Source organism: Delphinapterus leucas, chromosome 1, assembly GCF_059928025.1.
Source record: "Delphinapterus leucas isolate spDelLeu-1000000601 "Yukka" chromosome 1, BTC_Dleu_Yukka2, whole genome shotgun sequence".
NCBI lineage: Eukaryota > Metazoa > Chordata > Mammalia > Artiodactyla > Monodontidae > Delphinapterus > Delphinapterus leucas.
Genome location: NC_143129.1, coordinates 114,866,220 through 114,891,578, shown reverse-complemented (window position 1 = coordinate 114,891,578; position 25,359 = coordinate 114,866,220). Strand labels below are relative to the sequence as shown.

Below are 25,359 nucleotides of genomic sequence, written 5' to 3'. Positions count from 1 at the left end.
CCACCATCTTGGCTATACTTTAGAATCCCCTGGAAAGCGTTAAAAAATTCCAATGCCAGGACTTCTGGTACCAGATATTATACAGTAGCTTAAATTAGAGTAATCCTTCCATAAAAAATAATTTTAAAAGCTAAACAAAGTACACAAAACAACTATGTGAAGTCATTGGAGAGCAACCAACTCTGGTAGGACTTAAGGGACTATGATTACTGAGAGAAGGGAAGCACAGTTTCATAGTCACACTGGCTTTTTTCCCTTGAAAGGCAATCTCAGAGTGGTGAGGACTGCAGAAGCAAACCTAAAAGTCTTGTGCAATTTCCCCTCAAAGCAAATTACTAAAAATCAACAGAAAATAAAAACATACTGAGTATTTTCACTGCCCTAAAAATCCTCTGTGCTCTGCCTATTCATCCCTCCCTCTCTCCTCTGAAACCCCTGTCAACCACTGATCTTTTTACTGTCTCCATAGTTTTGCCTTTTCCAGAATGGCATATATACTTGGAGTCATACAATATGTAGCCCACATTTGTCCAAACCCATTAAATGTACAACACCAAGAGTGAACAGTAATGTCAACTATGGACTTTGGGTGATTATGACGTGTCAATGTACGTTCATCAACTGTAATGAGAGTGCCGTTCTGGTGGGGGATGTTGATGATGAGATGGCTGTGCATGTTGGGTGGGGCAGGGCATATATGGAAAATCTCTGCACCTTCCCTTCGATTTTGCTGTGATCCTTAAGCTGCTTTATAAAAATAAAGTCTCAATTAAAAATAAATTCAAAATTAAAAAAAAGAAAAAATTAAAACATACCTACAGGTGGTTCAGTTACTTTAAAGTACCTATCTAATATCTCTAACATCTATGATTAATGTGTTCAAGAAATAAAAGATACAGAAGAATCAAATAGAAATTCTAGAACTGAAAGATACTCTAAGTGAAATTAAAAATTAAGAACATGGATTTAATGCCAGTTAGACACAAGTGAACGGAGTATTAATGAACTGAAAGATGGAGCAGTATAAAACACCAAGACTAAAATTCAGAAAAACAACCTGATGCCGAATGACATCAACATTTTTGGGAGTGGGACACAGGCATCACTATGTACTTTCAGGCCTCAATTGTGAATCCATTGTGCAGCCTGTTGAGAATCCCTGCACAAGAGCTTAAACAGGAGGGGTGATATGCTTTGGACTTATGTTTTTAAATGAACAGAGATCCCGTGAGGAAAATGAATTGAAGGAGATAGTGCAGAAGCAGGGACATCACGTAGGGTGATTTCGCCCTCAATTGATGTAGCAGCTTTCTAGTGGTAGAGGGCATATCTCAGGGCATACTTCATGGTACAAAATAAGATCCAAGGTAAACAAGAGGGACATAATATAGAACTTCCTGATGGGTCAATGGAAGGTGGGGATGAAAGAAGAGGACAACTTATAAAACTAAGTGATTCTCATCCAGGGGCAATTTTGCCTCGCAGGGACATAGGGCAAAATCTGTAAACTTGTTGATAAATCTCTACAGTGCATCAGACAGCCCTGACAACATAAATCCAAAATGTCAACAGGGCTGCTGTGGAGAAACCCTGGTTTAACTTCTTAAAAAGTTATGCCTTGCCCTCATAAACTAGCTCTTCCCTTTTGTGTGTCTGTGTTTTCAACTAACTGTAAAATTCTAGAGAGCAGAGACCATATCTTTTACTTTTTTATCTTCACCTGCTGTACCTCATACATTAAAAAAAAAAAATAGGCTTTGTTTTTTAGAGTAGTTTTATGATTACAGAAAAATTGAGTGAAAGTACAAAGAGTTCCCATATACCTCCTCTTCCCTGCACATAAAGTTTCTCGTCATTAACAACTTGTATTAGTGATACATTTGTTACAACTGATAAACTAATATTACCACATTATTAACTGAAGTCCATAGTTGTATTACATTTTTATACAAATAATACTTCTCAATAAATTAATCAGTTACTGACTAATCTAATCATTTGTCAAGGAACATGACAATAAAAAAAAAGAGGAAGGGAACTATCAATTATTGAGCACCTATTCGATACCAAGCACTATGTAAGTCCATATAGGTATATAAAACCTGTATGTATCTATATGTAATATTATTATATAGAACCATGTCAATAACTGTGAGTTGGGTATTATAATCTCAGTTTTAAAGATGAGAAAATTTAGGCTCAGGAATTTTACATTATTTGCACAAAGTCACACAGCCTAGTAAGTGGAGAAGTTGGAACAAAACTTCTCCCATATTCAGGGCCCATATTCCTATAATTACAACAAATACCCTTTTCCCCTCCTTTTTTTTTTTTTTTTTTTTTCAACATTTCCTGTTTTAAAATGTCTTCCCCTGCTTCTGGTGTACGGCCCCAAGGAGTGAGTAGTCCCACAAGTCCTTTTCCAGCCTCAACTCCCAACTCCACCACTGGAGGTCCATGTGGTTCCAGTCTGTGCCAAGTGGCTACTCCACCCCCTGATACTTTTAAGCCAGGCTAACGCACCCACACGATCCGTAAACTCAAGTTGCAAATGCTAGCAGATGTTCAACAGTCTCTGGGCTCCCGCTCTCACCTCCCTTTTGATGCCGCCTAATTGAGCTCACTCTCGTCAGTCCAATTCTGAACCCCTGGCTCTCTCTGTACTTGCCCTGCACCCCAGGTTAGGGCTGTTACTGGCATTTCCATGGAGGCTTTCTCCTCTGGCTCCCTGGCGTTTTCTGGCTTAGTCTGAATTTTCTACCTTGGTATCTCTCCTTGTCTCGGATGTGTCAGGGAAAGACACATTTACTTCCTCTCAGACCTAAATCTGGTCTGGAATCTCAGTCCAGGGCAAGCTTTGACTCTCAGAATGTTATGGATGTTAAGGTTGGATGGAGCTGACTTAGATGAAGTGTGGACGGAGGCTCTAGACCAGAAATAGTTTGTAAACATTCTTTCTGCCCTCAGCCTCAGGAGCCTCAGGAGATGCTTGGAATTTAGAAACAGCCCACACCAGAGCACCAGAGCTCCAGTGTGAACAACCTGCCGGGGCAGCCCCATATTCCCACCCACCTCATTCACTTCTTTGTTTTTGTATGTATTTTTCTTCTTCCTGTAAATTATAAATTCCCATGGGAGTAAGAATCATTTTCAATCCTACCATAGTTTCCTTTTCGTAAAATTCCGAGATCTGTATAAATATGTTAAGCTTCTATAAGGCTCATTGTTCTCGTCTGCTTCTTTTGAATGATATTGAAAAAACCCCAATTCTTTGCCTCTACAGTGACATCACTTCACTGTAAATGGATTCGCCACCATCGTCAAAAGCACTATTGAGGGCTTCCCTGGTGGCGCAGTGGTTGAGAATCTGCCTGCCAATGCAGGGGACACAGGTTCGATCCCTGGTCTGGGAAGATCCCACATGCCGCGGAGCAACTAGGCCCGTGAGCCACAACTACTGAGCCTGCGCGTCTGGAGCCTGTGCTCTGCAACAAGAGAGGCCGCGATAGTGAGAGGCCCGCGCACCGCGATGAAGAGTGGCCCCCGCTTGCCACAACTAGAGAAAGCCCTCGCACAGAAACAAAGACCCAACACAGCAAAAATAAATAAATTAAAAAAAAAAAAAGCACTATTGAATACACTACAGCAACTTCAGCATAGGGTCCCAGGGATGGATCTTGTTTTCCTTCCCCTTCCTAAGCTTCTCTCTTGTCCTTTTAGTAAACGCTGGGAGAACTGAAATTTATCTAACAAAAATTCTTCTCGTCAATTATAGCTATTGCTTTGGTGTCATCTCAACAGAGCCAGCAGTCCTTTGGGTTCTCCTTCATTCCTTCTCTCCTTCCCTTTCTCTTCCCATGCCTACCCTTCCTCCAGCTTTCTTTCCCTTCCTACTTGTCCTGTAGTGCTGGTGATATTCCCTTATAGGGGATTGGTTTCAGGAGAATGGTGAAAAAACTGCAATGCTCAAGAGAATCTTGAATCTTAAGTTTCCATTTCTTCTAGACATTTTGCTTCTTCCTCTCCCGAGTCAGTCTGGTCATTTTGTGCTATTTCTGGCAGCTCATATGCTTGGGGAAAAAATGCAATAGGAAGGAGGGAAAACGGAATTTTCTGTTTGTGAAATAGGATAAGGAGGCAAAATCTGGTTAGTTAAGCTGCTGAATAAGACACCAGATCTTGGATGGAACACGTTCTCTTTTAAAACAAATATTGTTAAATATACCAGACATAAAGTTTATAAAACATAATATATAATTTAAAAAATAATGTGCAACCACAAAGGGTATTTCTCTCCTTAAATGATGCTCAGGCTGAAAACTTTACAGCCATCCTTGACTCTTTTCTAACACCCACATCCAATCAATCAGCAAATTCAGTTAACTCTACTGTCAAAAGCAGAGAAACGGACCCCTTTTCTCTACCTCAGCTGTGCCGTCAAGATTCAAGCCACTATCACCTCTCGCCTGATTATTCCAAGAGAAGATCTCCTTGCTTCACCCTTGGCACTCTCTACAATCTACTCTTAACACTACAGCCAGAATGATTCTTTTAGATGACTAAGTCAGAGCCTGCTGTTCTTCAGTTCAAAAACCTGCAATGGCCTCCCATGAGACCTAGCACGGGAGTTAGCAAACCACAGCCTATAAATCAAATCCAGTCACCATCTATTTTTGTAAAGTTTTACTGGAATACAAAAACAACCATGTCCACTCATTACATATTGTCTATGCTACTTTCATGTTACAACAGCAGAGTTGAGTGTTTGCAACTGAGACCCTATGGCCCATAAAGCTTAAAATATTTACTATCTGGTCCTTTACAGAAGAAGTTTGCCAATCTCTGACCTAGCATCTAATAAAGCCCTATAAAGCCCTGCTGACACGTCTCTGACCATATTGCCTATTCTGTTTCAGCTCCAGTGCCCTCCCCATGTCTTCCTGAAGACATCAGACATATTGCCATAGTAAGTCCATTGCACTGGCTAGTCCCTCTGCCTAAAATGTTACTCACCCAGAAAGCCATGTGGCTTACTCTCTCATGCCCTTCAAATCTTGGCTCAAATGTCACCTCAATGAAGCCTCATCTCATTTAATTCTGCAAACCATACGCTCACTCTGCTCTGTCTTAAACTCCCTCACCTTCTTATTTTTTCCATAGAACTTATCGCCTTCTAAAACAATAATAATTTAATAATTTATTTCATTCATTTTTTTGTCTTTTCTTGTAGAATATGTTCTCCATAAAGGGCTCTTGTACTCCTACGTGCTTATAGCAGTACCTAACACATAGCAGGCATTTAGGAAATATTGGTTTAATGAAATGATACTGAAGTAATATAGAACATTACCATGTCTTTGAATCCCTCTTTGTGTCCTTCTATAATCATACCCCTAACCCACCCTCCTCCCATGTAAATACTCTCTGGATAATTTCTTTTTTTTTTAATGGACCGAGTTATTTACTAAGGTTCCTTGTAAGAAGTTTAGAACACTACTTTGTGATGATAAATTTCATTTGTGAGAGCAAACACAGAGCGGAGGTAGCCCTGGAGCTGAGGAACAGCTTTGATTCTTCGCAGAATTTGTGAGTACACAGCTTTCTGATCAACCTTGCGCTGCTCTGTAATCTTGTATTTCTCTCTCTCTGTGTCGAAGATCTCACCTTCCTGGTGCCTGGGCTTACGCAGCTTCTTCTTCTTGAAGCAAGCGTCAGTGAGATGTTCTGGGATTTTCACACCACTGATAATCAATTTTGGTGGATGTGGCAATGACAAATTTCTGGTGTGCTCTCCGCAGAGGAACTTGATTGAGGGACAGAGGCCCAGTCACAAGTAGCAAGTCACTGCTCAGCTGCTTCAGGAAAATGACCCTCTTGCCTCTGTGGCGCCCAGTGAGGGTGATCAGAACAGTCCCAGGAGTGATGCTAGCGCGCGGTTTTCACACATGCTTACTGAAGGGTTTTCTGCAGTGACTCAACAGCTTTCGAGGCACATCTTCAGTAGGATAATACCTAGGCATTATTTCTTAATCTTTTTTTCTTTTTTTTGCTTTTCTTTATAGTTGGATCGAGGTTTATATATCCCTACAAAATATATTCTGTAAGGTCAGCTTTTTAACTTTATATAAATTGATAAACACTTGTATGTCTCCTTCTGAGACTTCCTTTTTTTTCCCTCAACATTATTTATAACATTCATCCATATTGATGCAAATAGTTATAAGGCACTAATTTTCACTGCTGGATGGTATTCCAGTGTATGAATACACTCCAATTCATCCATCTTTTCTACAGCACATGTATATTTAGGTTGTTTCAGTTTTCCCCCATAAACTACACTGGCAGAACATTCTCATATACATCTTCTACACAGATGTAAGATTTTTCGTAGGGTTCACACTTAGGAATGGAATCACTGGGTAGCAGGGATGTGCATGTTCAACTTTACTGGCTAATGCCAAATTGTTTTCCACAGAATTACACAAATTTATACTTCTACTAGCAGTATAAAAGAGGTCTATAGCTCCACATCCTCAGTAACACTTGGATTTGTCGGGCTTAGCTAGTGGTGGTGTACAATGGTAACTCATTGTGGTTTTAATTTGTATTTCTCTGGTCCCTAAGAAATTGAGAATCTTTTCATATGTTTATGAGCCATGTGTTATCCCTTTTCTGTGAAATACCTGTTTATTATTTTTCCTATTGGGTTGTTTTTCTTTTCCTTACTGAGTCATATGAGCTTTTTCTCAAAAAGCGTTAATTTTCTCAAAGCATTGTATTTGAGGCCAATTCCACTACACAACTTCACGGCACCTAAGGGCAAAACTGTCTTGAAGTTTAACACTACCAATAATGTATAAAGATGATCCTGACTCACCAAGAAAAATTTACACAACACTTGTTGACTAATTAAATGAAAGAATAAATAAATACTCAGTAGGGTCTGTTAAAAGGGCGGTCCTGGTTTCAGTTAGGCAAATAAATAACATATTTTAATTAAATATAGGTAAAATGAAAATAAGGGTGTGTACATAAATTTCTCTGTGGAACTGATCATTTTCTAAAGATGTCCAATAAATGAGGTTGAGTTTCCATACAACAATCGACCTCATAAGCATAATTAGCTAAAGTGTAGTACATGCTACATATACTAATCTTTAGCTTATCTTTTTCATTACATTAGAAAGACTTTTTTCTTTTATAGTTCTGGACAGAAAAAATGATGAAAATTGGCATTAATAAGTAATTTGTGAAGTAATACCCAAATTACATTTTTGGTAATTCTGATGTTCAACAATTCCAATAAAAATCTTTTTAAAAAATTTAAAAAAAAACAAAAAAAGGTCAAGCAATAATTTTAATAAGAAATTTTTAAAAATCTGATAAATAATATACTAGGATGTAATATATAGTACAGAGAATATAACCAATATTTTATAATAATTTTAAATGGAGTATAATCTATGAAAATATCGAATTGCTATATTTTATACATGAAACTAATATAATATTGTAAACCAACTCTACTTCAATACAAAAAGAATTAAAACAAATCTGAAAGTGACTTTTGAACTCATGACTTCAGAGCATATTAGTATTATTTAAAGAAAATTATCTTAACTAAGAATAGAAAGATGACTTTCCAGTTTGAAAGGGCCCGCTAACAATAAATGAAAATAGACCTACATTAAAACACGTAATTGTGAAATTTTAAGACATCAGAGTTAAACAGAACATGTTTAAAGTTTACAGTGATTAAAAAATAAATACATAAAACAAAAAAAACCCAGTTCACCTAGAAAGTACTGACAATCAGAAAAGCACCCAATTATAAAAGCAATGGAGTAATGCTTTAAAATTGGGAGAAAAAAATATTTCTGACCTGTATTGGTAATTCTATACCAAATCAAACTATCAATCAAATGTAAGAGTGGAATAAAGACATTTTCAGGTATGCAGTATCCAAAAACAAAAGCCATTCTTCCCCTTTTAGAAAACATTACTGGACAATGTGCTTCTACAAAATGAGGGAGTAAAACAAGTAGGAAGAACACATGGAATCCAGGAAATAGAGAACCCATCACCATAGTGACGGTAAGAGTATCCCAGGAAGACAGTGAAAGGAGATTAAGATCCCAGGAATTTGGTTACATAGCAGGCCTGGAGAGCAACTAGCCCAATTTGGAACACAAGGATGCAGGACTTCAAGAGAAATGTCTTCCACAAACTGAGAGATTGCCAGATGTGTTCAAAGGTAGTGAAAGGACACATACTTTTTATAAGCATTTTGGGACGAACTAGTGCTACTAGGAGGAAAACTAAGCAAACAGGAAAGCAATGAAATTATTACCTTTAGGGAAACAAAAAATTTGTGTAAGGAAGGAAATGCAATTGTATGTAATCATATTCATTATCTGACTTAACTGTGAATAACAATGTAAAATTTGAATATCTAACCAACATTTATGATCTATATAAGAAGGATGGAAGAGGAGTGGGGTGTGTGTGTGTCTGTGTGTCTGTGTGTGTCTGCGTGTGTGTGTGTATCTATGAAAGGAGTGTTAAATCCTTTTTTCCCACAGTGGGAAATCAATGAATAATGATTAAAATTATACAAATAACCAAGAATTGTAGTGTAAGGATGTTATTTAGATACGTAGAGGTAAATTCCCAAATAAACAGTGAAGAATGCTAAAAGTGGCTGACTGAAATTCGGAGTGGAGGATGCAGAGGGGATGAACATTTCCATTTTATGATTCATAGTTACTAGTTTTTTAAACTTACATGTTCATCTTACATAAAAATAAAAATTTATTCAATATATAAACAAGTAAAATAAAAGAAATATTATGTTAGCACCAGTATATATCTCCTTTTAACAGGGGAGTTTCTGGGGCCTGGAAAGAGAAAAGTCCAGGCTTGGAGATAAGATCAGCAGGCAGTGTAAGAGGCTTTTCTCAAGGTTAAACTATTTACTAGAGACACACACACTGCTCAGACCCAATGTGCTGACTCTAGCCCACTTTAGTTTACACTAAAGTTTTCAGAGTATGATTAAATATTCATCTGTAGAATTTTACTCCTTCTTGATGACACTATATAAACATTAGTGAAAATGGGAATACAGTCTCAGAATTAATATTCCTTGAATACCTACTATATGACATCCACTTAACATACCTTACCCAGTTTTATTTTCACAATAATCTGATGAAGTGGTAGTCATCCCCATTTTACAAATGAGGAAGTTGAGGCTTAAGGATAGACTACCTTGCTCAAGGTCACACAGGTAACAAGTTTGGATCTGGGCTTGGAACTCAGATTTGCCTGACTCCAAAGTTTTAAGTCCTCTCAGCTTCTCTTCCTTACATGACTATAAGGGGGCACAATGGAGGTGGTAACAATCGAGGATCAGGTCTTTTACATTGCAAATATGTCCAGTGGGGGGTGTGGCACCATCTGGCCTAGGCTTGTGGGTAGATGGTGAGGGTGCCTTGCCCCTGCCTCTTGTGTAGCTCTACAATAGGATTTATCACATCTATCGCAGTTAATCATTTGCACATCTGTCTCTCCAGACTGAAGAGCTTCACCACAACAGGTAGTGAGTACCACCCATCTGTGCAGGCTCAGCACCTGCCATAGAGTCAATGCTCAAGAAATGTGTAGTGAACAAACCTGTTAGTTTCAGGCTAAGACATTAAGAGTATTTCATGTTCTTTCTGGACAAACTTGGCTGTATCTAATTCCCCATCCTTAGTAAGTCCTGATGGTTGATGGTTTAATTAGAAAGCATTAGAGGGGCACTATTAATCAAAATCAATGTTTATAAAATGAAGTAGTCATTTTATAATTTAGTGCATAGTAATCAGCTTCTTTCATTTTTGCCTGAAGTCAGTAGTTTCATAGACCTTCCAATCTGCTCGACCTTCTCAATTTTGAATCACCCAAAGCTAAAAGCTGGAGTGCAATGTTGATCCCACCCTGCCCTTTCCCTCCACATCTATTCAAGCTTGAAGGCTTACTAATTCCACTTCTTTAACCTTCCCTTCTCTCCATTCCCTCAGCCTTAGCTTAGACACGCATATTTCTCTGGGATCAATGCTGTGTCTTTATTCAATCTCCCTTTCCCCAGGTTATCCCCACTCTAAATGAGGGAGAAGTATAATGGGAGACTGAAGGAGAGCACTTAGTTCTGACTAGAGGCGACTCATGTGAGAGAACCCAGCATAATATGTGGCACATAACGATTCCCAAAACATATTTGACGATGTTTGTTTGTTTGTTTTGTTGGGGGTTGGATCAAGGAGTTAGTCTGGAGGAGGTGAATTTTAATCAGCCCTTGAAAGAGAAAATTCCTTTGCTTAGATTTATTTTATACGCTGTGATAAAACAGGTGCCATTTACCAAAGGTTAAATTTTGCTTCTTTGCAAAATGAAATCTGTAACCCCTCACCGAATTAAACTGCCATGACCAATACATTTTATCACGTGTAACAAGTATGCTGTATTTTTCTCTGAAACAAACTTTTTCTCATGCGTAACAGTCATAAACCAGGAAGCAGGGGTGTATTTCAGAAGAAAAGTGACACCCCACAATTCAAAGGAAGTGGCTTCTGTTTAAGGAAGTGAACAGTTAGGGGGAAAGTTTCCATGTGGGAGATTGCCACTTGTCCACGCTTCTTTCCTGTGAAACATCAATTCTTCCTGAGTACAAATATTCTGTCCATCCTTTAAAATAGTCCTCATGGTGTTCTCAGTAAGCCTGGGAGCCACAGATGGACACTGAAACCAAGACATCTTTCTAATTATAACAAAGGAAATGATAATTCGTTCTTTCTCCCTCATTCTCATTCACCTTCCCACCAAAAAATTATCATATAAAGGCTTCTGTATCTGGGAGGCTAAAAGAAGGAGGTCTTTGTTTCAATTCATAAAAGGAGAGTGAGGAAGTTAAGAAAGGAAAGTTGAGGTTATGAGCCAGGGTTAGATAAAAGACAAAAATATGTGGTGCTGTGCTGTGGAGGGTATGGGTATTCCTAGGGCTTGGGGGTGTTCCTGAGCTGTGAGCTGTTAGCCAGGCTTGAACCCGGGCTAGGTTATCTCCTTCCTTCTGAATGTCTCTATACTGATATATATCTGGGGTCCCTGCGCGGTCAGAACACAAAGTTATCACCATCAGTAGAATTATACTAGTAGTATGAGCTGTAGTAATAATTAACATTTACCGAGTGCCCACTCTGTGCCAGGCATGATGATCCTATGAAGTAAGTACAGTTATTATCTGCATTTTGCTGTGAGAAAACTGAAGCTCAGAAAGGATAAGTTACTTGGCCAGGGTCACTGAACAATCAGTAGCAGAGCCAGAAGTTGAATCTTCAGGATATCCATTCCCTGCTCCACATGTCCCTTGAATAAAGTGAGTGGACTTGCTGAAAGTTAAACTTGGAAGGAGAAGTTGCCGCTGTTCCTGAGGACTTGACTCTGACTTTGGAAGAATTCTCAGTTTGGATTTCAAAACAACACGCCTGCCGCCATTCTACTGTCTTACACAAAAACAGGTATCGTTGAATGGAGTAACACTCATGCAGGTGGGGTGAGACTGAGTAGAAGTAGGCTCCAGAAGTAGTATCATATTGGAATTTCTAAGCACTTAACTGTATACTGCACAAGAGAGGGGTGTGACACTGGTCAGATCCTAACATGGTTTTGAGAGTGAAAGTGGGCTAATGAGGTAGGAGAGTAGAGGGCAGATACAAAAGTCCAGGGCACCAACGCTGAATGAAGAAACGTATCTTTAAGTAATAGAGACAGTTTAACTTTAAAACAGCAGTTCTCCATTTTGGCCTCAAAAGGGAATCAGTTACAGCTCACGCACTTGGGGAGCTATAAAAATGAAGATGCCTGGATCCAGTGGTGTGCTGAAGACAGTGTGTGCTGGCTCACAGGCCGAATGTTAGCACTTCTTTCCAACTCCATGTTCCATGGCATTATGTTTGTGGCTTGAAATGATGGGGGTATTTACATCATGGAAACTGGCAAATACTACAAATCAGGGAGAGCTGTTTGCTAGCACTTACCAGCAGCCATTGCCTGGATCTACCCTCAAGGATTCTGATTTAATTGGCCTGGGGTACAGTCTGGGTATCAGGATTTTAAAAACTAAAACTATGTACAAACATACAACGAAGTACAACTGCTCTAGTCTAAAGCCCAGTACTCAAAGTACAGATTTCAGCACAGGCATCATCTGGGAACTTGTTAGAAATGCAGAACCTCTCCCACCCTACCACCCCTGGACTATTAAATCAGAATCTGTACTTTAACAGCATACGCGTATTAAGAGTATGAGAAGGTCTAAAACATGTGTAACAGGCAGGTGCTTATGGTCCACTGACCTAATCATACAAAAATGAAAAGAGAGAAGTAGAGTGCAGCAAGAAGGAGAGAAAGGCACACTGGTGAGTACAAAGAGGCACAGCCAGCCCACAGAAAAGATGGATTTGGCAGCTATCCGCAAAGCTGGGCTGAGATCCCATGTTTTATTTCTCTGTTCTTATTATCTACAAGTGTACCACTCATGTGACTTTTTACAATATTCCTTGTCAGTCATCATCTTGGAAGAACTGTGAAAAGAGGCAAAAGAAAAATACGTAGCTTAATTAACCAGTACTACAATATATTTCATAGCAGCACCTTTTTAAAGCATTCCTACTAAGCTCAAAAAATCTGATAGGACTGAAGTCCCAACAGATAAAGCTTCAAGGATAAGGCTGGGTGTGCTGGTGATGAAAAATGACTTCACATTGTCTTCACATAGGTTCTAGAGCTCAGATGTTTTTAGCAAGTATCATTTCACACTCAATCAATATTTCTTATTTGGTTTCAGACAGCTGGGCTCTGCTAATGTTGAGCTAATGAAAGCCTAACATGACAGAAGACCTCACTGTAACTTTCTGGGTCTCGCTCATAAGCAGTTTAGTATCAAGATCAAGAAGGTTTTCTTCAGTGAAAAGGTTTAGAAATGCTTCAACTTATATCCAATGAAATGTTGAAAACTCAATGTTAAAAAGAATGGTACAGGGCTTCCCTGGTGGCGCAGTGGTTGAGAGTCCGCCTGCCGATGGAGGGGACACGGGTTCATGTCCCGGTCCGGGAAGATCACACATGCCACGGAGCAGCTAGGCCCGTGAGCCATGGCCTCTGAGCCTGAGCGTCCGGAGCCTGTGCTCCGCAGAGGGAGAGGCCACGATAGTGAGAGGCCCCCGTACCGCAAAACAAAACAAACAAACAAAAACAGAATGATAGAATCATAAGACTGGGAGAGACCTTAGAATTCCAACCTGAACCATCACTGAATCACCAAAAGGTTTTCCTCAAGGAACATGCAAATAATTTCCTGATTCTTTTGTCATCTTTCACAGGATGCCAGACAGGAAAGTCTTCATCATTTATTCACACTACAAACCTTTACTGAGGACGTGCTATGTGCAGGCACTGAACTGGATACGTGGAATCCAAAGATGAATGAGATATGTCTCACTTTTGCTGTTCATGGATGATTTAAAGAACATACTGATGCAACCATCTACTTCCTGAACTGCCTTAGTAGGCCCACCAAAACTCTCAAGACAGAACCAGAAATCTGAAACTATTTCTTACTGGGAAAAGACTGTGTGATTGGACCAGAATTTCTAGTGGCTGCTTAGTTAAAGAATTGTATCATGTTAGTAGAAGAGAAAAAATATTTTCAACAAAGTGGAATGAATGAATACATGAAGATATAATGACTCTGGACTATTTCAACAGAAACATTTTTAATTGGTTGGCCAAGTGCGGCACTATTGACCTCTTAATCTGTATGTTGGCATTTTCTGATTGGAAAATATAATTCCACTTGCCTGACTTTTTTATCCTGAGACAAATTCTTAGCATGAAACAGCTTACAGGACAACCAGAGGTATGTGATGGACAGGAATCCATATGTGCAAGCTCTATGTGCAAGTTCTTCTACCAGACAGGATTGGAGGCAAAAGAGTAAACCAACCAGCAAACAAGCAGGTTCTTATTTCCAACATGAAAAAATAAGTAACATTCTAGTTTGTCATTGTAGTCCTATCAGATGAGCGGCATTTAGAAGTCAGCAGCTTTCTACATGAACACATTGCAAACGCTGCACTGATCTGTGCCATCAGCTATTTGACTTGAGAACATGCCCTTAAAAGTTAAAAAGAGGGCTTCCCTGGTGGCACAGTGGTTGAGAGTCCGCCTGCCGATGCAGGGGACACGGGTTCGTGCCCCGGTCCGGGAAGATCCCACATGCCACGGAGCGGCTGGGCCCGTGGGCCATGGCCGCTGAGCCTGCGCGTCCGGAGCCTGTGCTCCGCAACGGGAGAGGCCACAACAGTGAGAGGCCCGCGTACCGAAAAAAAAAAAAAAAAAAAAAAAAGTTAAAAACACATCAGTCCTCTAAGAGTTTTCTATTTGTTTGCTCTCTATAAAGTCCATAATTGTATTCTCCCTCTAGTGACCTCAACCACGTTTCTTAGGTCATTTAAGAAGTTAAAGTCTGAGATCCCTTTGTTAAAAATTGGAAAGTCAGCATTCTTAGGAAGACAAAAATGAGTGGGCCAACTAGCTCCCTCTTCTTATTTGCACAATTCAGTAATAAAAACAAAAGAAAAACACACATTTTTTTTTCATATGTAACCTCATATGAAAAAAGACTGTAGATTCCTAAGCTGTTGGCAACAAAATGTGAAACTGTCTGTGAGCCAGTCCACATGTACCTCGCCTGAATCATGTCAAATCATATTCTTCTCCCCTTGGAGCAGAGGCCCTAATTGGCCTGAAGTCTGGCTTGGCAAGCAGAGTGGACTTGTTGTAGACTCCAGCTGTCTGATAAACAGATGACAAGATAAAACATTCCTTTCACTAGAGTCCTTCACTAACTAGCACAGGGTAGAAAATCAAAGGCCCCATCGAACTGGGCTCTGTATCTGTGCAATCTTGATAAAAGGCAATAAGGAGAAATATTCTTCACTTTTAGCAAATCTGTGATGTAAACTTCTAATTCTTTTTGCTTACAACCACGATGAGTTATAGACATGTTGAATAATAAAGTATCTCAAAGTGCTTGAAACTTTCATCTCGAAATTGAGAACACTGATTTGTTTTTTCCTTAGAGGTATATACAGAAACAGTCAGAAATGAGATTAATTCACTGATAGTGAATTATTATTACCAAGCTGTTACTATTTTTTTTACTAAGTTTTACATTCTGCAAGGCATGCTTGCATCCATTAACTCTCTTAATTTTCACAAACCTGTCAAGTCTGTGGCAGTGGGACATAGGTAATGGATTTGTTTGAACTCTGCTACGGAACTGACCAGATGAGTGACCTGGGACAAGACACTTAATTGGGCCAAAGGCTTTATCTTTATCTTTATCATGACATGTGGGTTAATAAAATTTACCTCACAGGAATGCTGTGAGGATTCAATGAGATAATCTTTGCTAAGCTACCTTGTGAGTATTAAATAAGACAATTACATAAAGCTCTCAGCACAGTGCCTGTCATATGGCGCATGCTCATTAAATGGTAATTCTTCTTCTTATTAGACTGGGTAGGGTAGATGACTACATTCGGAAGGTTAAATGAATGCCCAAGGCACATAATCAGTTGTTCCAAGCACCAGGGACTAGACCCTAGGCTTTCTGCCTCCTATCCCTGTATACTTCATCTGTGCACATGGATTTTTTTCTCCATGCAAATGGTACTATATTAGATATAGCAAGGGATGAATACATATGTTAAAGAACACAGTCCAGACTTCTACTTCAAGGCAAGATGAAGTCACAGGTATTAGATTTACTCACCTGTCTGAAACAACCAGAAATCCAACAGAATGCATAGAACAAACATTTCAAGACACAGGTATCAGCAATGAAGAATAGTGGTCTCTGACAGATGGGAAGAAAAAAAAGGTGAGCCCTACAATTATTCCAGCTTTAAACTCTGAGAGTTACCAGGGTGTGATACAGGGAGGGAAAGGAGATACAGGGAGGAAAGGGTGCCAGGAGGCACCCAAAGGACATCCTGAGTTAAGGAGATGTAGCTAAGAGCCAGGGGTGATCAAGGCAGTGAGAATTCATAGGACAAAGTACTATAGAGGAGGCAGCTGTACAGAGAGAAACTGGAAATCTGCAGAGGTTTCCCCTTGAGTATTCAGTGGAATACTTATCAGTGCATGTGTGTAAAGAAATCAATAACAGAAAGATATCTGGAAAATCCCCAAATATCTGGAAACTAAATAACATACTTCAAAATAACGTAGGGGTTAAATAACTCAAAAAAGATATTAGAAAATATTCTGAACTGAATGAAAATGGAAACACAACATATCAGAATTTGTAGGATGCTGTTAAAGCAGTACTAAGGGAGAAATTTACAGTATTAAATGTTTACATTCGAAAAGAAGAACAGTCTCAAATCAATGACCTCAGCTTCTACCTAAGTAACTAGAAAAAGCAGCACAAATTAAACCCAAGATAATTGTAGAAGAAAGAAACTAATAAAGAGCAGTACAGAAATCAATAAAATAGGGAATAGAGAAAAATCAATTAAACAAAGCATTGGTTCTTTGAGAAGGTCTATAAAATGTATAAACCTATATAGCTAGACTGATCAGGAAAAAAAGAAAGACACGATTACCAACCTCAAGGAGTAGAGAGGTACCACCACTATAGATTCAACAGATGTTAAAAGAGTATAATAAGGGAATGTTATGACAACTTTATGCCAATAAATCTGCCAACTTAGGTGAAACGGATAAGTTTCTTCAAAGACATGAAACTACCAAAACTTACTCAAGAAAAAACAGATAACTTGATTAGCCCTATACTTATTTAATAAGTTGACTTTGTTAAAAACCTTCCCACAAAATAATCACCAAGCCCAGATGACTTCACTAGTAAATTCTGCCAAACATTTAGGGAAGAAATAATACCAATTCTGCACAAAGTCTTCCAGAAAATTGTCATAGCATTACCCTGATACAAAAAGGAGACAAAGACATTATAAGAAAACTAAATGAACAACAAAAAAAATTAGCAAACTGAATCCAATGATATATAAAAAGGAAAACACAAATTTCCTAGGAATCCAAGTCTGGTTTAACATTAAAAGCAATGTAGATTATCATATTAACCAAGTAAAAAGGAAAAACTATATAATAATCTCAACAGTTGGTTAAAAAGCATTTTACGAAATCAAACATCAATTATTGGCCAAAACTCTCAGAAATCTAGGAAGATAGGTTACTTCTTAACTGGATAAAGGACATCTACAAAAAACAAAGCTGTAAGTAGAAACCTACTACAGCAAACAGACAAAAGCAAAGCTGTTTTGACTAGGGAAAAGTTCAACCTCCCACCCCCAGCCTCCCATCATGCGGAGCCAGGAGAACTGCCACTAAACTCTGAGTGTCCAGGGGCCATGATTTGAAAATTATCCCTGTAGGCCATTGGGAACCATGGAACCAAGTCATCGATAAATAGTTATTGAGACCCCACTCTGCATGGCAGTTGTATCATGAACATGGCCAACAATCAGCCTCAGGGCGGTGGTGGAATATAATGCCCTAGTCCAAGACTAGAGCCTGGCCACGTGCCTTGCATATAGTAGGCATTCTACTAATGAATGGCTATACAAAGTATAAGATCACAGAGTGATGACTCACGCACCTCAAACTGAAGGACGTTTCTCAGCACCAGCGGTGCAGAAAGCAATTGAATAAACACTGTGAAATCTTCCTGAGTCTTAATTTGACTTGAAGATTGAAGCAAAAGTTATTTTGCTGTACAAGTAGATTGCAAAATACAATGCGAAATTACCTGTATTTCTAATTTTAAAAAGTGAGATTCAAAAGAATCTCACTTGCAGCCAGTAGCCTCAAACTCAGGGAGTAGGTACTTATTTTCCTGTCATCAGGGGTTCCAAAGTGAAGAGGTTTGAGAAGCACCAAATGAATCTAAATGCATCTTCACATTGCAGATAAAGAAACTCAGCAGCCCCTGATTCTTCATAAGGTTTATCTGAGGTCAGAGTGAGATAGTGGATAACTCGTCATGAGGTACCCTAAGGCCTACTTTTTCAGAAGTATCTGAAAAAATTATGATCTGTTCAAGGAGTCAAAAATTAGATTTAAAAAACTTTCTACAAACCAGCTGACCAAATGAAGTGGGAGGCACCAATGCATCCAGAGTTCATGTAGTTATATTTTCAAATTAATTAGGAGGGTCATATATGTACATGTAAGATGCTACAATCAATACCATATAAAATGAATGCCAGAAAAGTATTAAACACACGAGAATAGCAGGCATACAGTGCAGACAGCAAGAGAGAGAGGGAATGAGAGAGAGCGAGAGCACACATGCGCTTCCAGCTGGAATGGAAACTTGCAGATTGCTAACCTCCCATTGAAAAGAAGGGGAGAAACTTTCATTTTCCCTCCTTAAATATGCAGAGTTGATCTGAAACACCCCAAATCTTGCAAAGCACATTTTCCTCATGGACTTGAGCTGGAGGTATTCTTCCTAGGTATAATGGAGATGCCATGGTGAGGGATGGATTATATGGCCTACTAGGTCCCTTTCAACTCCTAACAAGCTATGGTTCTACAACGACATAAAACTGCTCATTTCTGTCTACTGTGTGGTGGAAATTTGTAACATGCATTTGCCTAATGCTTATCTTGTGAAACGGGGTAGAATTTATTACTCATCTGTTTAATTTCAAATGAGACCTTCACTAAATCGTATAAACTCTGAGAGGTAATATACCTGTCTCACACACCTGCAGGTGAATGTAAACAGTGGCAAAATGCCCAATAGCTCATGGAGGAATGAGCAGAGGGACAGCCCCTGTGGCAGGCAGGACATGGCATCACTCACAATACTGTAACAGGAACTGGAAGGGAATGGCTTTTGGAATTCCACACCAAGAAAGTTCTCAGGTTATCTTTAATGGAAGAGAGCTGTTGGCCATAGAGCTGAGTCTCCTACTGCCACCAAAACAAACTCTTTGTTAACTCAGACTTACTTTTTAAAGGGGCGAAAACACTTTCATTTAACAGCAATCCCTTGAGAACTTCTACTGAGGATCGTGTTCGGTCTTCTGTCAAGCAGATGTTCGCTTGGTTCGCACTCAAGAAAGAAGCAGACAGATTCATTAAGAGACAGGCCAACTCACAGATTCCTCTTCTCTTTGGAAAATCCACCACAAATTTTTCTTAAGGGGTTGTCTTTTATGATTGCTGTCATGGACATTTCAGTTCAGATTGCAGCCATGCCTCTTTCTTTTTGAAAGCACTGAGGGACTCCGTCACATGCCAGGCTTCCACAAGTAAAGCATCGGGTAGGGCAGTGTTGAGAAGCAGCAAATAGGGTAGGCATTCTGGTGCCTAATGCCCTGTTCCTACACTATATTCCAGTCTTCCTGGCATTACCCGCTTTACCATGAGTTGTCATTAATTCCTTCCAGCTTCTACTCCAGGCAAATCCTACCTCCCTGATTATATTCTGGGATGCGTTTGCTGGGCCAGTGCCTAGCTTGGTTACATATGTGCAGCTACTACTGAAACCTAATACTGTACAGTAGAATGCTGGATGCTGAGTTGGCTTTCTATTCTGTGGGCTGACTAGGCAGAGAAGGAGATGACTACCTCTCAACTAAAATCTTTTATTCTATTACAGCTTGAAGGGCTTCTCTGCTGCTTTGCTCCTAAAACCTGAAGGAAGAAAGCAGAGGCCGCTAAGCCCACTGACTTTCCCAAAAACCAGCACATTCTCTGTCATAGAGTTAGCAAACCTCTGCTTTATGGCTTCTTAAAACTCTCTCTGGATGTAGTCGTGTTCTGTGTGGCCTCAGCAATGAGTTCCACACTGAACTGTGGGCTGCTAGGGAGAGAGGAGTAACCACTGATATAATAGTTAGGGGAGAGAGTTGGCACACTTGCAAGCCGTATCACAAGCAAGTTCACCAGTCTGATTCAGGCTGGTGGTGAAATTCCAGGGCTCTCTGGACAGAGGTGGGACTCATCTTCATGTGAGTGACAGGGCCTTAGCACCAAGTAATGTGTCCACGTTGAAGCAGGAAGCTTGACCCAGCTCCTAGGAAAGGGAGACTGGAAGGAGTGAGATAGGTATGACAGAGAAGACAAAGCAGAAAGCTGAGTAGAAACCCAGTAACAGATGACTATGGAGGACATCTCAGCAGGCTCCCAGGCACCCATGGATTCATATTACCCTAATTCTAGAACCCTTTTTCAGGTCCAGAAGTTGCTCCTTGTAACCTGCCAGACTTGGTTCACAGCATGCAGATCTTTCATCACCATCACAGGATAGGATTTGGGCAGGCAGGATCTGGCAGCTGTTTTTGCATCATTGATCAAATTGTAAATACATCAAGATCACTAAGAAATTATTTTGGGGGCTTCCCTGGTGGCACAGTGGTTAAGAATCCATGTGCCAATGCAGGGGACACAGGTTTGAGCCCTGGTCCAGGAAGATCCCACATGCCACAGAGCAACTAAGCCCGTGTGCCACAACTACTGAGCCCACGTGCCACAACTACTGAAGCCCGCATGCCTAGAGCCTGTGCTCTGCAATAAGAGAAGCCACCACAGTGAGAAGCCCGTGCACTGCAACGAAGACCCAAAGCAGCCAAAAATAAAATTAATTAATTAATTATTTTTAAAAAGAAGAAAAAGGAAAAAATTCTTTTTGAAGCTAAAGAAGGGAGGAGAAATTGGCCAGGTGATCATGAAGCATTTAACTGGCTAGACTAAAATTTTTCAGTTTACAAGGAGCCATGTTTTCAGTCTAAGTCTATGATTTTGAAACTTTCCTAAGTAGTTTGCTTTCTTTCTCTGATGTTTCCCTTGGAAAAACTTGACCATTTGGAAGGCTTCCTGAAAAAAACTATACTCACATCCTGCAGACATGTAATCATCCTGTTTATCTTGCCACATTTCTGATACCAGTTGTCAAGTTATTATGCTTTGAAAAGTGCCAGTCCCTTTCTACCTTCTTCAACCTCAAGCAGAAGCCCTTGATGGAAACTGACTTCACTAGCATCTCTCAACAGACCCTCAAAACAGCAGAAAAAAGCATAAAGCATATGCTTCCTTCAGAAGTTTGTATACTGAGGGCTAAGATCACTTTCATTTATTCTTTTTGTGTTTTGAGTGGATTTATGAGATGGCAGAAAAAGGAGATGAAGATAAAAATCTTTTTTTGTCAATTATAATCATGTTTACCTTTGCCAAAATTTTTTTTTCACACTCTCTTCCTAAGGAGAGGACTTCCCCCAAATAGAATTGTAAGAGGAGTCATGTCTGGGCTATTTATGGAAAATATGTCTGGGGGAGGTTGTCTGAGCAAAGGGTTAAGTATAAAGGTTAAATGGTGTGAAAGCTTTGCACATGGCAGGAGAGTAATTTGGAGATTTAGGGATTTAAAAAGCCTCTTGGAGAAGGCCTGAAGACACCTTTATACCCTCAAAGACTAACACGATATTCCAGGATCCTCTTTGGTTCAATTTCAGTAACTATAGGTTAAAAAATGATCTGCATGGAACAAAGGTGAAACTTTGGAATACTGTGTTTATTTCTGAGGGATTTGAGCATAAATGAATGAAACAGGAAACAGAAAAACAAGAGCAACAATAAAACCAGCAGTTGGTTCTTTAAAAAGATCAACAAAATTTACAAACCCTTAGCTAGACTGACTTAGTAAAAGAAAGACAGAAATTAACCAAATCAAAGATGCAAGAGAGGACAACACTACTGACCCTAAAGAAATTAAAAGGAATAACTTCATGCCAACAAGTTAGGTAACTTATATGAAGTAGAAAAATTTACAGAAAGACACAAATTATCAAACTGACTCAAGAAAAATAGAAAATAGAAAATATTAGTAGACCTATGACATATAAATAAGTTGGATTAGCAATTAGCAATTAATAATCTTCCCACAAATAAAAACCTGGTCCCTGTGGCTTCACTGGTGAATTCTATCAAATATTTAAAGAAGATATAAGACCAATCATTCATAAACTCTCAGAAAATAGAGAAAAGAAAGACTTCAGAGCTAAATTTAACAAAATAAATGAAGAACTTGTACCCCAAAACTACAAAACAGTGCTGAGAGAAGTTAAAGAAAATGTAAATAAATGGAGAGATACTTCATGTTCGTAAATTGTGAGGCTCCACATTCTCAGGATGACAGTTATCTCCAAATTGATCTATAGATTCAAAGTAATCCTTATCAAAATCTTACTTGACATTTTAATTGAATTTGATTAGTTGATCCTAAAACTTTTATGGAAGTACAAAAGACCTACACTGATCAAAACAATAGGAAAAAACCAAAGTTGGAAGACTTGTACTGCCTTACTACTTGATCTCAACACTTGGTAATCAAGACACTGTGGTATTGATATAAGAGGAGACTCTCTGCACAATAATCAGGACACTCGCAAGGATATGCACTTAGATCAATAGAACAGAATTGAAAGTCTAAAAAATACTCTTACATGTATGCTCATTTGGTTTTTAGCAAATGTGCCATGATAATCCAATGCGGGAAAGGCTAGTCTTTTCAACAAATAGTATAAGAACAATTGGATACCACATACAAAAATATTATCTTCCAGATGAAAAAATATTATAGATCCTTACTCCTTATGTAAAAATTAACTCAAAACATATCATACAACTAAATTTAAGAGCTAGAACTAAAAAAACTTCTGGGAAAAAATAGTAGCAGAAGATCTTTGTGGGCTTGGACTACATAAAGAGTTCTTAGATCTGACACCAAAAGCATAATCCATTAAATCCATTAAAATCGATAAAATTAGACAAATTTTAATTTCTCATTTCAAAATTTAAAACTTTTCATTTTCTTCATGGTGCCTTTTTAAGTTCAAAAAATAAGCCACAGACCGGGAGCAAATATTAGCAAATATTTTTATCTGATAAAGGGTATATATTCAGTATATATAGAGAACCCTTACAACTCAGTAATACAAACCACCCAATTAAGAAATGGACAAAAGACTTAAAAATATATTTTACCAGCAAAGATATATGGGCTGCTAATAAGTACATTAAAAGATGCTCTATGTCATTACTCATTAGGGAAATGCAAATTAAAACTATAATGAGATACTACTACATACCTACTAGAATGACTGTAGTAAAAAAGACAGATAATTCCAAGCACTGGTGATGATGTAGAGAAAACAGAACCTTCTTACATGTCTGGTGGGAATGTAAAATGGTTCAGAAACTTGGAAAACAGTTTGGTAGTTTACTAAATTGTTAAATATAAACTTTTCATACTACCCAGAAATTCCATACCTAAGAATCTACCCAAACAAAATATATGTTGGGACTTCCCTGGTGGGACAGTGGTTAAGAATCCGCCTGCCAATGCAGGGGACACCGGTTTGAGCTCCGCAGAGCAACTAGCCCATGCGCCGCAACTACTGAGCCTGCGCTCTAGAGCCCACGAGCCACAACTACTGAAGCCCGCTAGCCTAGAGCTCGTGCTCTGCCACAAGAGAAGCCACCGCAGTGAGGAGCCCGCGCACTGCAACGAAGAGTAGCCCCCGCTTGCAGCAACCAGAGAAAACCCGCATGCAGCAACGAAGATCCAACGCAGCCAAAAATAAAATAAATAAATAAATTTATTAAAAAAAAAGGAAATATATGTCCACACAAATACATGTATGTAAATGTACACAGAAGCATTATTCATAATGGTCCCAAACCGGAAACAATCCAAACTGACTAAAAACAATCCAATAACTGGTGAATGGATGCACAAGATGTGTTATGTCCATATATGGGTTTCCTCCACTATCCAAAAGTAGTGGGTTTCTAAGAAACCTTTTGTAAGCCTAAATGGTGGCAGGCGAAGGAGCAATTACCTTAGGACACATCTTACTAACTGAATGCATAAAATAAATCAAGATAAAGCATAAATGCTCACAGACACAGTTAAAATCTATGGGGCCTTGATGCTGTGTAGTTCCTGGGAAAGGAGCTTGGCAGTGCCACTCTTGCTGCTTGGGTTGGTGATGACTGTATAATGGCTCCCTGCAGAGCAAATTCTGAACACTATTTTTGCAAAAGCGAACATCTTTTTTGGATTTCTTTTGGTTAGCAAAAACAGGTACTAACGTGGGTTTTTCGTAAAATCAAGTCGGAGTAAAGCAAACTGTACAGAGCGGGGAATACCATTATGTAATGGAATTCTATTCAGCAATAAAAGGGAATAAGAAACTGACACATGCCACAACATGAGTGAATCTCAAAAAAAAAAAAATTAGGCTAAGTGAAAGAACACAGTTGCAACTGACTGCATACTATACAACTGCATGTATATGAAATGTTCAGCAAAGGTAAATACGTAGGGATAGGAAGCAGATCAGTGGTTGCCTAGGCATAGATCAACTTCAAATAGACATGAGGACATTTTTTTGTGGTTATGAAAATGTTCTAAAACTGGATTTGGATTGCAGTGATGGCTGAATGACTATAAATTTACCAAAAAAAACAAAAAATAACTGAATTATACACTTAAACATTGGATAAATTTTATGGTATGTAAATAATGTCTCAACATAACATTGTTTAAACAAAGAGTAAAGGGTAAATTGTTCTATAGTTCTTAACTGTAATAAAACTAAAAGTTTCTGGACTTCCTCCTATCATTAAGCATGAAATAAGTCAGGTGCTGTGTTAAGAGCTTTAAGGGGAGCATTTTTATTTAATTATGACAATAACTCTCCAGTGTAGGAATTATTTTCCCATTTTACATATAAGGAAAAAGCCACAGAGATAATAAGTAAAACTCCAGGGTCACTCTGAAGAGCAGGGATCTGAACCCGTATTTGTCTGGCAGCAAGGCCCAGGCTCATAATCACTGCACCTAGTGTCTGCCTGTGGATTTCTAAGCAAACTAATTCTGGCTTAGTCTGACATGTGAAATAGACTACCTGACTCCCCACAATTCCTTCCTTTAATAACTTCATAGAAATGTGAGTTTATTTTCCTCCTTCCTGCCTCGGTCATTCACTTTCCCATCATTTGCCGTGCTTCAGTGTTTTTTAATCTTCAGCTGTGTTTCAGCTGTGTGTTAGCTGTGTTTTAATCTTATCTTGCATCAGGTAACTGCAGCAGTGCTTGACATCTTAGATCAACAAAGCAGAGGACTCCAGGCTATGAGGGGAAATTCTTTCTTAGTGTTTGGACAAGCAAGTTTTCCATAGCTTAAATTTTGCATTAACA

The 25,359-nt window shown here is 39.0% G+C and overlaps 1 pseudogene; it reads right to left on the bottom strand.

The window, feature by feature from the left end:
- Positions 1 to 330: 330 nt before the first annotated feature.
- LOC149750714 (large ribosomal subunit protein eL6 pseudogene) lies at positions 331 to 23,517 on the bottom strand (annotated as a pseudogene).
- Between the last annotated feature and the right edge of the window lie 1,842 nt (positions 23,518 to 25,359).